The following is a 13,132-nucleotide window of genomic DNA, read 5'->3' as shown; positions in this document are numbered from 1 at the left end:
GTAAGAGATTTACAAATGTTATCACACTAATTTGTGGAGGATACAAGCTCCAACAAACTCCCACTTGTCATCACAAGTGTATGTGCGATAACCGATTCTCATATCCTGTAAAATTTCTCCCACTCAATGTAAAACAATTTGCAAATCCGAATTCACAAAGGTCGTATTTTACAAGCGATCAATATCAAGAGTGGTTTCCCCGACCAGAGAGTAACTTAACTGATAAACGAATCAACATTCGAGCATGGCCATGCATTTCAGTTACAACTCCTCGAGTGGCCCTGAAAAATAACTATACCTGATAAGGGTTGGATATTTTCCTCAACTCGAATCCTACAGATGTAAGCACAGTATGAAATGACCCAGAAAAAAATCTACTTAGCCTCTAGTTATGGCAGACCGTGAGAAAGAAACCAAAGTCACCCAAAAACTGCCTTAATCTCAAGAGACAGTCGATAGTCAAAAGAATCGACTCTAGGAACACAATGGATGTCCAATCCACGACCCGGCACCGAATGTTTTTAAACATTTAGGACTCCATTATGTTGTCACAAAAAGTTGTCCTACGAGGTATCGTTATAATCTCGTATTTGTGAACGATCAGTCAACCGTTTGACTTATGGCTCGTTGAACCCACCATCAATCGACTGCACAATATAATAGCCAGAGTTATCAGCTCTTGGAGGCGATTACGGACCAAAAATAATATAATGTAATTCAGTTCACTTTGTGGCGTTCAATGTTGTCAGTACAATCCACATGAAAAACAAAATATTATATATTAAAACGATGAAGTTATAAATAGTATATGAAACGATAATGTATCAAATTCATAATCAACTACTACAACTCAGGAACACGTTTAATTCTCATGGAAATAACGTGCCCTCCATGCTTATCATATTTCAATGGCTCAGTAGTAGAATCTGCTACAACTTCCTGTTTGGAACTATTCCAGCTGACCGCAGCACCATTAAGAGTAACAACGAACCTAGACTGAGATTTCTAATCATCTCGATCTGTTTGGAAGCTAGCATCTGCGTATCCGATTGCGCATAGCTTAATATCTCCTCCATAAGTCAATACCCTATCCTTACTCCTCCGTAGGTACTTGAGGATATTTTGAACAGCTATCCAATGTGTTTCACCTGGATTCTTTTGGTACCGACTCGTCATACTCAATGCATATGCCACGTCTGGACGTGTGCATATCATGGCATACATGATCGATCCTATTGCAGATGCATAAGGAACACGACTCATGCGCTCAATCCTTCAGCGTCGTGGGTGATCGAGACTTGCTCAATCGCATCCCGGGCCGTCATTGGAAGGTTCCCCTTCTTGGAGTTGGTCATGCTGAACTTATCAAGAAACTTATCCAAATAAGACTCCTGACTAAGTGATAACGTCCGTCGTGATCTATCTCGGTAGATACGGATTCCCAAAATGCGTTGTGCCTCACCCAGATCTTTCATCTGGAAATGGTTCTTCAACCATTCTTTAACCGAAGATAGGAGAGGAATGTCATTCCCAATCAAGAGTATGTCATAGACATACAATATCAAGAATACAATCTTGCTCCCACTCGACTTGATATATAATCATGGTTCCTCGACCGATCGAGTGAAACCATACTCTTTTATCACTTGGTCGAAACGATGATTCCAACTCCGAGAAGCTTGCTTAAGTCCATAAATGGAACGCTTAAGCTTGCATACTTTCTTAGGATGCTCAAGATCTATGAAACCTTCGGGTTGCACCATGTACAACTCTTCCTCCAAATAACCGTTTAAGAAGGCGGTTTTCACATCCATTTGCCAAATTTCATAATCATGAAATGCGGCAATCGCTAAGATTATCCGAATGGAACGTAGCATGACTACAGGTGCAAAAATCTCATCATAATCCAATCCGTGCACTTGACTGAAACCTTTTGCCACAAGTCGTGCCTTATATATATCTGGTTGCGCGTCTACAGAACGCTTTATTTTGTAAAGCCATTTGCACTGTAGAGGTTTTACCTTATTAGGTAAATCAACTAGATCCCATACGTTATTCTCATACATGGAGTCCATCTCGGATTGCATGTCTTCAAGCCATAGCTTTGAGTCGGAACAGGCCATAGCACCCCTATAGGTTGCGGGTTCATTACTTTCTAGAAGTAAAACGTCATTCTCCTCGACCATACCAATGTATCTGTCCGGAGGATGAGAGTCTCTACCCGACCTCTTAGGTTCCTCAGGAATATTAACCGTATCATCAGTTGGAGGTACAACTTCCTCCATCTGTTCCTCGGTTGTTGGTTCTGGAATCTTTGACAACTCGAAGGTTCTATTACTCGACTTGTTCTCGAGAAATTCTTTCTCTAAGAATGTCGCACTAGCCGCAACAAAAACTCGATTTTAGGTAGGCGAATAGAAGTAATGACCAAATGTTCCTTTTGGATAACCTATAAAGTATGTCTTGACCGATCGCGGGCCGAGCTTATCCTCGTGTCTCCACTTGACATAAGCCTCGCAGCCCCAAACCTGAATAAAGGAAAAGTTGGGGACCGTTCCCTTCCACATTTCAAATGGAGTCTTGTCGACAGCTTTAGACGGACTTTGGTTAAGTATAAGAGCGGCTGACAAAAGAGCATAACCCCATAATGAATCAGGCACTACCGTGTGACTCATCATGGATCGAACCATATCAAGTAAGGTTCGATTTCTCCGTTCGGACACACCATTCAATTGAGGTGTTCCAGGTGGAGTTAACTGCAAAACGATTCCACAGTCTTTCAGGTGTTGATCAAACTCATTTGAAAGATATTCGCCACCCTGATCTGAACGGAGGGCTTTAACCTTTCTACCCAGTTGGTTCTGTACCCTATTCTGGTATTCCTTGAATTTCTCAAAGGATTCAGTTTTATGCTTCATTAAGTAGACATAACCGTATCTACTCAAATCGTTCGTGAAAGTGATAAAATATGTATACCCATCTCTAGCGGTAATTGACATAGGTCCACATACGTCCGTATGTATGAGTCCTAATAGGTCACTAGCGCGCATTCCAACACCTTTGAAGTAAATTCGAGTCATCTTGCCAATGAGACATGATTCACACGTGCCATATGTAGAAAAATCGAATGCGGGAATAGTCCTATTATCGACGAGTTTCTTCACGCGTTTCTCATTTATGTGTCCCATTCGACAATGCCATAGATAGGTTTGATCTTTGTCACCAACCTTTAATTTCTTATTATTCATGTGTAATACTTCCGTGGTTTGATCTAAGATGTAAATTCCATTCATGAAAACTGCTTTGCCATAAATCATTTCACTAAAAGAGAAAATACAACTATTATCCTTTATTGAAAATGCAAAACCGTCTTTAGCAAGTACGGAAACAGAAATAATATTCTTAGATAAACTGGGTACATAGTAACAGTTATTTAAAGATAACTCAAAACCACTAGGGAGTTGGATTACATATGTTCCCTTCGAGGCAGCAGCAACTTGTGCTCCATTCCCGACTCGCAGGTCCACATCACCTTTTTCGAGAGGTATGATGTTCTTTAGGCCCTGCAAATGATTACACAAATGAGAACCACAACCAGTATCTAGTACCCAAGTTCCGAAACTTGCATGGTTAATCTCAATCATTTGAATATAAGATGACATACCAACAGGAACGACGCGGCCTGCCTTGATGTCCTCACGGTAGACGAGACAGTTCCTCCTCCAATGTCCAGTCTTGTGATAATGGTGGCACTGTATGTCACCGCCCTTGCTCTTTGTCTTACCCTGTGAGCCACTAGTCTCACCAGGCGCACTCTTACCGTTTCCTGGCTTCTTAAACTTTGGCTTACCTACAGCTAGGTCGCCATGAGCCTTGCCCTTACCTTTACCTTTGTAAATCGTGAGAACATCCTGTTTTACGCTCCCACTCAATTTCATATCCTTCTCGGTTTGTACGAGAAGGGAGTGTAGCTCATGAGGACTCTTTTTCAAGTCATTCATATAGTAGTTCGCCCTGAAAAGGGCAAAACCATCGTGAAGAGAATGAAGCATTCGGTCAATGACAATGCTCTCACTGATTTTACAATTCAGTGCCTCCAGCTTCTCGACATTCTCAATCATGTGAAGAATGTGTGGGCTAACCGGTTGGCCCTTCTGGAGTTTCGCATCAAAGAAGCGACAGGTATGCTCATATGTAACAATTCTCGGTGCCTTTGAGAACTTGTTAGTGAGCGTGGTGAAAATCTTGTTTGCACCTTGGGCAATGAAGCGTCTCTGCAAATTGGTTTCCATTGCAAAGATGAGTACGTTCTTTATCGCACCCGCTTCCATAACGAAATCACTATAAGCGAGTGACTCGTTGGCTCCTGCATTTGGGCCTGGGTTGACCGGTATTAGCTCAGTTAAATACCTGAGCTTACCGTCAGCAATGGCAGCATTCCGTAGTGCCGCCTCCCAGTCCGCAAAGTTGGACCCATCATTCTTTAGTCGCGTGGACTAATTCATTTGGTCCATGAATATTTTTAGCCAGGACGAACGATCTAGTGTGGCACTAGGCATTGGGATTGCGTTATTTCCAGCCATTTGTTGTAACAGTATTATCGAAAATAATCGTGTTCTACACTGCGAAAGAAGAGTAAAAAATAATAAGCATGTACATCGTTTTGATTTTAAGTCTAATGAACTAATGTCATAACGCGAAGACTAAAAAAAAAACATTTATACAATTGACCTCCCTCAAGAATTATATAAATGGCCCCAAGACTCAATTCTCTGTAAATTGATAAGCTAACCTTTTAGCTAATTCTACCGTTAGAATTCTTGGTCGATAAATTTCTGTAAATTCTATCTATAGTCCATCATAATCACGAGAAACTCTTCGGACTATGATGTTGAGGTAAACTAAGTCAACACAACTACTTACCCAACGTAGAAGGGGTCATATTAGGCCTACCGACGAAGAAGGGATTCATAGATGTTTGCCCTTATAAAGACTAATCTCAATTTCCGTTTTAGAGGAAGATCCCATCAACTTTATTTAAATTCATTTTAAGTGAACTATAATCTAGCATGCGAGAATGATTAAACTAAGGTGATGGCTTAAAGACTGTGACATCTGCATGTCCATGAAAACTAACATACAACCTATATGAGTCAATTTTCATGCATTTTAGTAGTAGGTGGTTTGGTTTTAGGCGGAATATGATGCATAAACTAACATGTGAATGAAAAGCAATAAGAATGAAAACGTAAAAATAAACAGTAAAAGTCCTAGTGTGGCCTATCCTATCAAAATGAACAATAAATACAAGTTTGGAATCCATCCTTGGACCCGAGAAGCTTGTCTTGATGTTCCATCTTGATCCATGTAGTGGGAGTGAGCTCCAATCTTCATCTTTAGTCTTCTTTAAAATTACAATAAATAAAATTACATAATTGACCTATTTATTACATTCTAATTTCAAAACCTAAAACTAAAATAAAGGAGATTCGAGATCTCGTAATTACATAAAAATCATGTTTCCTTCATTACGAAAACATAATTTGACTAAGGCCACACTAAGTATTACAAATTACAACCGATTGCAAAAATAAATACGTAAATAAAATTCATTCATTCGATTCATTCAACAAAATTAAAAGCATCAACTAAAATAAATTAAACATACATAACACAATTCCTTAATTATGTTGATTAATTTATCCAAACCACCTATTTAAATTAAATTAAGTGACAATTCCGCAATTAATCACATTAATTTCATTTTTAATCCATATTAAACTTGTAATATGAATTATATCCGTCAAAATTTTAAACTGCTTTAAAATAACTCGGTATCTTTAAATTGTGAACCGATTCACAATAACTAATTGGCCAAAAAAAAAACAAAAACAAAAACCAATTATAATTTGGTCTCGGCTGAAAAATAAACAATTTTTTTTTTTTTTATAATTTCAGCTCCACACGGCTGGAAAAAAAGCAGCCCCCTTTTTTTTATTCGGCAATTAGGAAAAACAAAAAAAACTTTTCATATTTTATTCTTTCGGCAATATGGCAAAAAACAAGAAAACAAAACTTTCCCTTTTTTTTTCTTCTCGGCTTACCAAAAAAAAACACAACAATTTTTTTTATTTTTTTTTCTCTACGGCAAACCCTACAAAAAAACGTCCTCCCTCTTTTTTCTTTCTTTTGCGGCAATATGCCGTAAAACAAGATTTGATGACAAAATTGTTTACATTTGCTATTAGAACATGATTAGCATATGAAATAATAAACATGATTAATTTCTATGCCAAAACCTATATAGCAAAAACAATCTTTTCATCATAAACATGACGATTCCATTTAATTTTAACTTAATCTGCATTAAATCAAAAACTACCAATTCTTCATATAATAATTTTAACTGATTATAAACTATAATATGAAAAATATAATGGAGAAATATCATCAAACTAAAAGAAAAAAAACGGTAGGGAAAAAAAAAAACAAATTCGGCACAAAAAAATTTGCCGAACCAAAAAAATTCGAAACCCTAAAATATTTCGAAAATCCTCATTGTTCACAAACAAATTTATGAAAATCATCAAGATTAAAAAACGTGGCCTAGTGCTCTGATACCACTTGTGGGAAATCATCTGTATACTTCCCTTAAACTAGAGGGATTATAACGAATTTAACAATGATGATCAATGGTCATAAACAAAATACATAAACAAAGTATAAAGGATTTAGAATTAACCTTCGGTCCTAGCAAAATCGGCCTAAGAACAATATTAAAATTGATATTCGCCTATTAGTTGCACCCAAGACGATATGAGATATGCCCCTTGATTATGCTAGAAATCGATCTAAAATTTTATGTAAAATTTAGTTGTTTTTTTGTGTTTTTTCTGATGAGAGAGAGGAGGCAAGGTCAAGAAAAAGCATTAGGGTAGAAATAATTCTCTCCCTTTCTTTTAATACAGACCAAAACTTGGAGTCAATTAGGAAAGAAAAATCCTTCCTAATTTTCGGCCACACTGATCAAAATAAGGAGTATCGCCTCCTTATTTTTGGTCTTTCCAAAAGTATATAATATGTGTTGAATTGTCATCTAGTGAGGATCGAACCCAAGACCTCTTGGTTTTTGTACACTCACTATTAGCACTATGACACATTCATCTTGTTGATATTAAATATAACTGATTATATTTAATTACGAATTAACAGATTAATTCGTCCAAGCTAACATTATATACATTTAATTAAATATAACTTATTATATTTAATTTACGAATTGACAGTTAATTCGTCTCAACTAATATTATTTAATTTTCATTAAATAATTATCTCATCAACACATTGACTAACTTTATAGTCATATTGGGCATCAATGTGATTATATTTCTATAACCACATTTCTCAAACACATCCTATAGGTGTGACCTTTAGGGACCAGTTGATCACCGCCATCTGTATGATAATAACGTCAAACTTTCTAGCAAGCCAACCGTTATTAGGTAAACGTTAATCAACTGATTAAATATACGAAGTATACCCTTGTGAACCTGTAAGAGATTTACAAATGTTATCACACTAATTTGTGGAGGACACAAGCTCCAACAGGAACGTGATTGATCAATTCCGTAAATGGAATTGAGACTTCCAAGTTTTTCACAATCTCCATAAACTTCCCAAGTTGTTCATCAAACTTTGCCTTAGCTTGACGACTTGGAAATGGAAGCCGAATCACAATAGGCTCTTTCTCCTTAGCCTTCTCTTCATTCTCCTTTGAAACTTCTTGAATGGTGGTGGGTTCTTCTTCTTTCTTAGAGTCTTCAACTCTTTCTTTGTCACTAGCATTCACAACATCTTCATCAACGAGCCTCTTCGGCCCTTCATACCTTCTACCACTCCTCAAATGGATGGCACTCACCGACTCATGTCTTGGGGGATTACCTTGAGGTGGTAATTGCCCCTTTTGTCTTTGTTAACTAGAAGATGCTAATTGAGACATTTGGGTTTCCAACATCTTCGTGTGAGCTAGTATGTTGTTGATGGTGATGTCTTTTGCTTGACTATCCTTTTGCATTTGAGTGAAAAAATCTTGTTGGTTCTTTTGCATTTGGAGGACCGCTTTTTGAACATCAAAACCTTGGTCATTTGTTTGATTGTATGAAGGTTGGTTTTCATAACTTTGGTTTTGATTGTAAAAGGGTCTTTGAGCTTGGTTTCTCATTGGAGGTGGGGTGTATGTTGGTTGAGGGGTTTGAACATTTTGGCTTTTGTATGAGAGGTTGGGGTGGAATTTGGTGTTTTCATTGTAATAGTTGGAATAAGCTAAGGGGTACCACTCTTGTATGCTTGGAAATCATTCACTTGTTCAGTTGTCCCCTACATTCACTTTGGCCATGTCCCAAAGTTCCACAACTCTCACATACTCCACTTGGAATTGATGATGATGCTACCATAGCATTAACATGTTTCTTGGGTGATTTGGAGGCCTCTGCAAGTTTAGCCATAGACTTCTCAAACTTCAAATTAATACTGTTAATATGGGCACTAAGTTGAGCACCCAATTGAGTAATAGAGTTCACCTCATGCTTTCCTCCTCTAGTAGCCTTCCGAGGTCTACTCTATTGTGAGTTATGGACCGCCATTTCTTCAATCTTGTTCCATGTTTGATTGTCATCAACTTCGGTAAACATACCATTTGATCTCAAATTGAGAATGTTTCGGGAGTCTTCATATAGACCATTCCAAAATTGTTGTACAAGGAACCACTCGCTAAGTCCATGGTGTGGACAAGATCGACGAGTATCCTTGAATCTCTTCCATACTTCATACAAATATTCCTCATCCCTTTGTTTGAACCCGGTGATTTGGGCGCTCAACATGTTAGTCTTCTCCGGATGATAGAATTTCTTGTAGAAAGCAAGTGCCAATTTCTTCGAAGAGTCAATAGCAAGAGTAGCCTTATCTAGGCTCTTCAACAATTGTTTCGCGGAACCAATCAAAGAAAAAGGAAATAAGACCCATCGAATTTGGTCTTGAGTAACTCCGGTTTGAGAAATCGCATCACAATAGTCACAAAAAGTCTCCATATGAGAATGAGGGTCTTCACTAGGCATGCCCCCAAATTGACTTCTCTTAACCAATTGTATAAATGCGGATTTTGCAATGAAATTACCGGTTAAATATTTTGGGGTAGGAGTACCATTTGGTAGGTTCTCCTCGGTTGGTACGGAATGTGATGAAAATTTAGGCATTGTGGGTTGATTTTGTGGTTGGTTTTGTGTTGGGTTATCCTCTCCTTCTCTTGCAAAAGGGTTGATGAACTCAATATTATTTGGGTGAATGTCCACAATCTCACCAATACCTTTCAAAGTATTTCTAGTAAGTCTTCTATTGTTGGCCAAAGTTCTTTCAATTTCAAGATCAATGGGTAACAAGTTACCTTGTGATCTCCTAGACATGCAAAATATCAAACAACTCGAAAACAATTAGAACGAACCTTGAGGATTTTAACTTCCCCAACGTAAAGAAAGACACAACTAAAAACAATTAAAGAAAATCAAATCAAGCTAACACCGTCCCCGGCAACGGCACCATTTTTGGTTCGTCGGTTTTCTTACTCGTCGTCAAAAGTTACCTTGACCAAAACAATATTTATAACTTCACAAACTACTCTACTCTTAATAAAGAGGTAAGTAAAGGTCGTATCCCAAGGGACGGGTATTGATGTAGAATTTTCAATTGCAATTGGTTGTGTTTAAGGGTGTCACAATTTGGGTTGAGATAGGAGATCAACTAAACTAATCAACAATGTAAATAAAGTAATGAAAATAAGCAAGATGATTAAAATGAGATGTAAACAATTGATTAAAAGCACTACGGTGTCATGGGTTCATAGGGGATTCTTGGGATTTGATCATACAAACATGTTCTCTACTAGATGCAAGCACTTATTGTTGTGGTGGGATCGAGTTAGTGTATATCTTACAATCCCTAAGAAGGTTTGGGTCCCGAAGCCGAATCGATGAGATTGTAAAACACCTACAAGTCGACTTAATCCTTCCTATCCAACTATATGCATGGTCTAATGAGACTCGAGTTGGTTTATGTCTTACAAGTCTCATTGAAAAGTAAGTGATGGGTAAAAAATGCAAGGATTCATAGGCTCGTGTTTCATCAATCATAACATGTGCATAAGTTGGAATCACAACAAGCAAGCAAATTAATTATGAAAATATATTAGATTAAGCATGAATCAATCCCCATGTTGGTTTCCCCTAATTCTCCATTAACCCTACTTAAGGAAACTACTCACTCATTATCAAGTTTAACATGCTAACAAGGTTGTCAATCATACTAGTAAGGCAAAACATGATGAACAAATGAAAATGATTAACAATAATAAAAAGGATTTAGAGAGAATTATACCTATGAAGATGATTCCAAATAATAAAGCAAAGAATAATTTAAGTACCTGATGATTGATGGAAGGTTGTCAATTCTCCAAATAAAGCCAAATAATCTTCTAATTACCCAAAATAAATGATGAACAATAGAGAAATTAAGGAGAAATTAAGAAACGAGATTTGTATTAATAATAGATTAAAAGTTGATTACAAGATTAAGACAAGATTAAGATAGGATTGAGATTGTATTGAGATGACATGCTAATCTAGGTAGTACAAAGGGGTATTTATACTAAAGAATAGGTACAAAGATTAGGGTTACTAAGGGCTTAAATGACTATTAAGACCCTTAAAAAAAGTTGAGGAAGTGCTCCTCTCCAAGGAGATGCGCATCTCCGTTTTGCTAGTCCCACGAAGATATGCTCGTCCCGAGCATCTAGGAAGCCGGCACGGTGGAGTCTGTAAGGGGATCCGAGCGGATCATGGGAGAGACGCTCGGATTGCTCGCCTTCAAGACGAGCTTCTTGTCATCGGGACGCTCGGATTTGTGGGCAGGGAGATGCTCGGATTGGCTGCAATCCGCTCGGATTGTGAGACAGGCACTTCTCTTTTCTTCTTTCCTCAACAATCCGTGGAGATCTTGTTGAGGATGCAAGGATCCTTTCATCATTGCATAATCTAATTTATTATCTACATAGGCCTTCTAGCATCGTCTTCCCTTTGATGCTTGGTCATTGAATGTGATCAATTTAGCTCCATTTCGCCATGAAAATGCAAGGTTTGCACTCCTCTCCTACCAAGGAAACAAAACCTCAAAGAATATGCAAAATGGGAAACTAAAGATAGTAAATGACCGAATTATGCACTGCAAAGTACCGGAACGAGGCTAATTCGGGGACTAAATGTGCTCAAATATGAGTCACATCAATTTCCAAGCCGAAGTTGCACAGTTGCTAGTCAAATAAAAAATCAAGCATCATCATTCCTCGCCTTATAGACCTCAAACCAATGGCGCGGCGGAAGTAGCTAACAAGAACATCGTCATGATCCTCAATAAAATGATCGACAATTATCGAGATTGGCCTAGCAAAATACCTTTCGCGCTATGGGGTTATCGCACATCAGTTAGGACACCCACTGGGGCTACTCCTTTCTTTCTAACCTATGGCATAGAAGTTGTGCAACCTGTTGAACTAGAAATCCCGTCTTTACGCATTTTACTCGAAAGTCAAATCCTTGAAGCTGAATGGAATAGGGATCGTTATGAAGAACTTATCCTCTTGGATGAACGAAGGTTGCGCGAATTACATAATGTGCAAACATATCAGGCACGTATTAAACGAGCCTTCAATAAATGGGTTAAGCCCAGGAACATCAAAGAAGGAGATTCAGTGCTCAAATCAGTCAGAGCTCTCCTACCTGTCGATCCACGTGAAAAGTTTAAACCCAACTAGGTCGGACCTTTCTTAGTCAAGTCACTACTCTCGGGGGGTGCGGTTAAGATTACAGACCTAGATGGGAATGAATTTGCTAACCCAACTAACCTCGACCAACTAAAGCTATACTACCCTTAGTATAATATAGGAAACGCGCCTCGCGTAGCAACCACGTGCCACTCATGCGACACGAAATAAAATGGCCCCTGGCCTGCTGAAAGAAAGCTTATGTCACCTTGCTCTTGCATTTTGACATTTCGACATCCTCATATCATCAAATAAATTGAATTGTATCTTAGGAGTAAGTAAATCTCATGCTTATTTTCTAAAAGTTCACCACAAGCTCTTGCTTCGAAAAAATTATTCTTTTACATTTATTCGAAGTACGCACAGGGTTTGATTTTATTTTTAATGAATACGTAGGCAGTCCTTCACGGGATACAACCCATTATTTTAAAATGTAAATAGAAGGACATTTGCATTTGCATTTGAAATTCGACAAGAATAATAAAAGGAAATCAACATAGTCTGTTAACTAATTAATCCTTTTATTCATTTATTCTATAAATAATAATATGCCAAATAATAAAAAATGCTGAAAAAAATGCTAGGCTAAGATTCTAAAAACCCCACCGTTTATTACAACTTAAATAATAATACGACTAAGGTTATTCTTCCATTTTCCCTTTACCTTTGCCACCCTTGTCATACTTCTTGTCTCGACCACGAGTCGGGCGCTCTTGTTCTATCTCCGACCTAATCACCAAAGCTCTCTCTCGCGGTCTAGACATGCCATTTCGATCCACCACCATCTCTACGGCAGAAGCGGTCTTCGGTTTCTTCGGCGGATGAACGACTCGGAATCCGGCCTCTTCTTCCTCCTTAGTCAAGTGCTTTTGGTTCTCCCTTGCTACCTCACGAATCTTGTAGTCAACAGATTCATGGTTCCTCAATTTCTCATGCTCTTTAGGAGTGCCAGCCTTCCTCCATTGCAAGTATGAGTCAGATGCCCATAGGGAACCAATAGGAAACGGTATGAACCACATGTTCCTCTTAGCCCATCTAATTGCCCATTCCCGACAAATCTCAGTAGTATGTGCCAATGCAGTCTGATGGGCGGTGTCAAGCTTCGAAATCTTCTGCTTAAGGCCCACTTGCCTCATCAACCTCTCAGGATAAATACAAATCATTAATTCCAAGCCAGGGACACGAACTGACCGTGTCAACTCCAAAGATGAGACTCCAGTGACTGACCTGAGATGCCACCACGACACAATCTATCGGATTAGGGGT

General features: G+C 38.3%; 1 non-coding gene across 1 annotated transcript; it reads left to right on the top strand.

Moving 5' to 3' along the window:
- The first annotated feature begins 8,772 nt into the window (after window positions 1-8,772).
- LOC141640060 (small nucleolar RNA R71) lies at window positions 8,773-8,879 on the top strand. The gene has a single exon (XR_012542806.1). It is a non-coding gene; the product is annotated as a small nucleolar RNA R71 (small nucleolar RNA).
- The last annotated feature ends 4,253 nt before the right edge of the window (window positions 8,880-13,132 follow it).

Source organism: Silene latifolia, unplaced genomic scaffold, assembly GCF_048544455.1.
Source record: "Silene latifolia isolate original U9 population unplaced genomic scaffold, ASM4854445v1 scaffold_70, whole genome shotgun sequence".
NCBI lineage: Eukaryota > Viridiplantae > Streptophyta > Magnoliopsida > Caryophyllales > Caryophyllaceae > Silene > Silene latifolia.
Note: the sequence above shows the minus strand (reverse complement) of the source record. Positions and strands in the feature narration are given on the sequence as shown.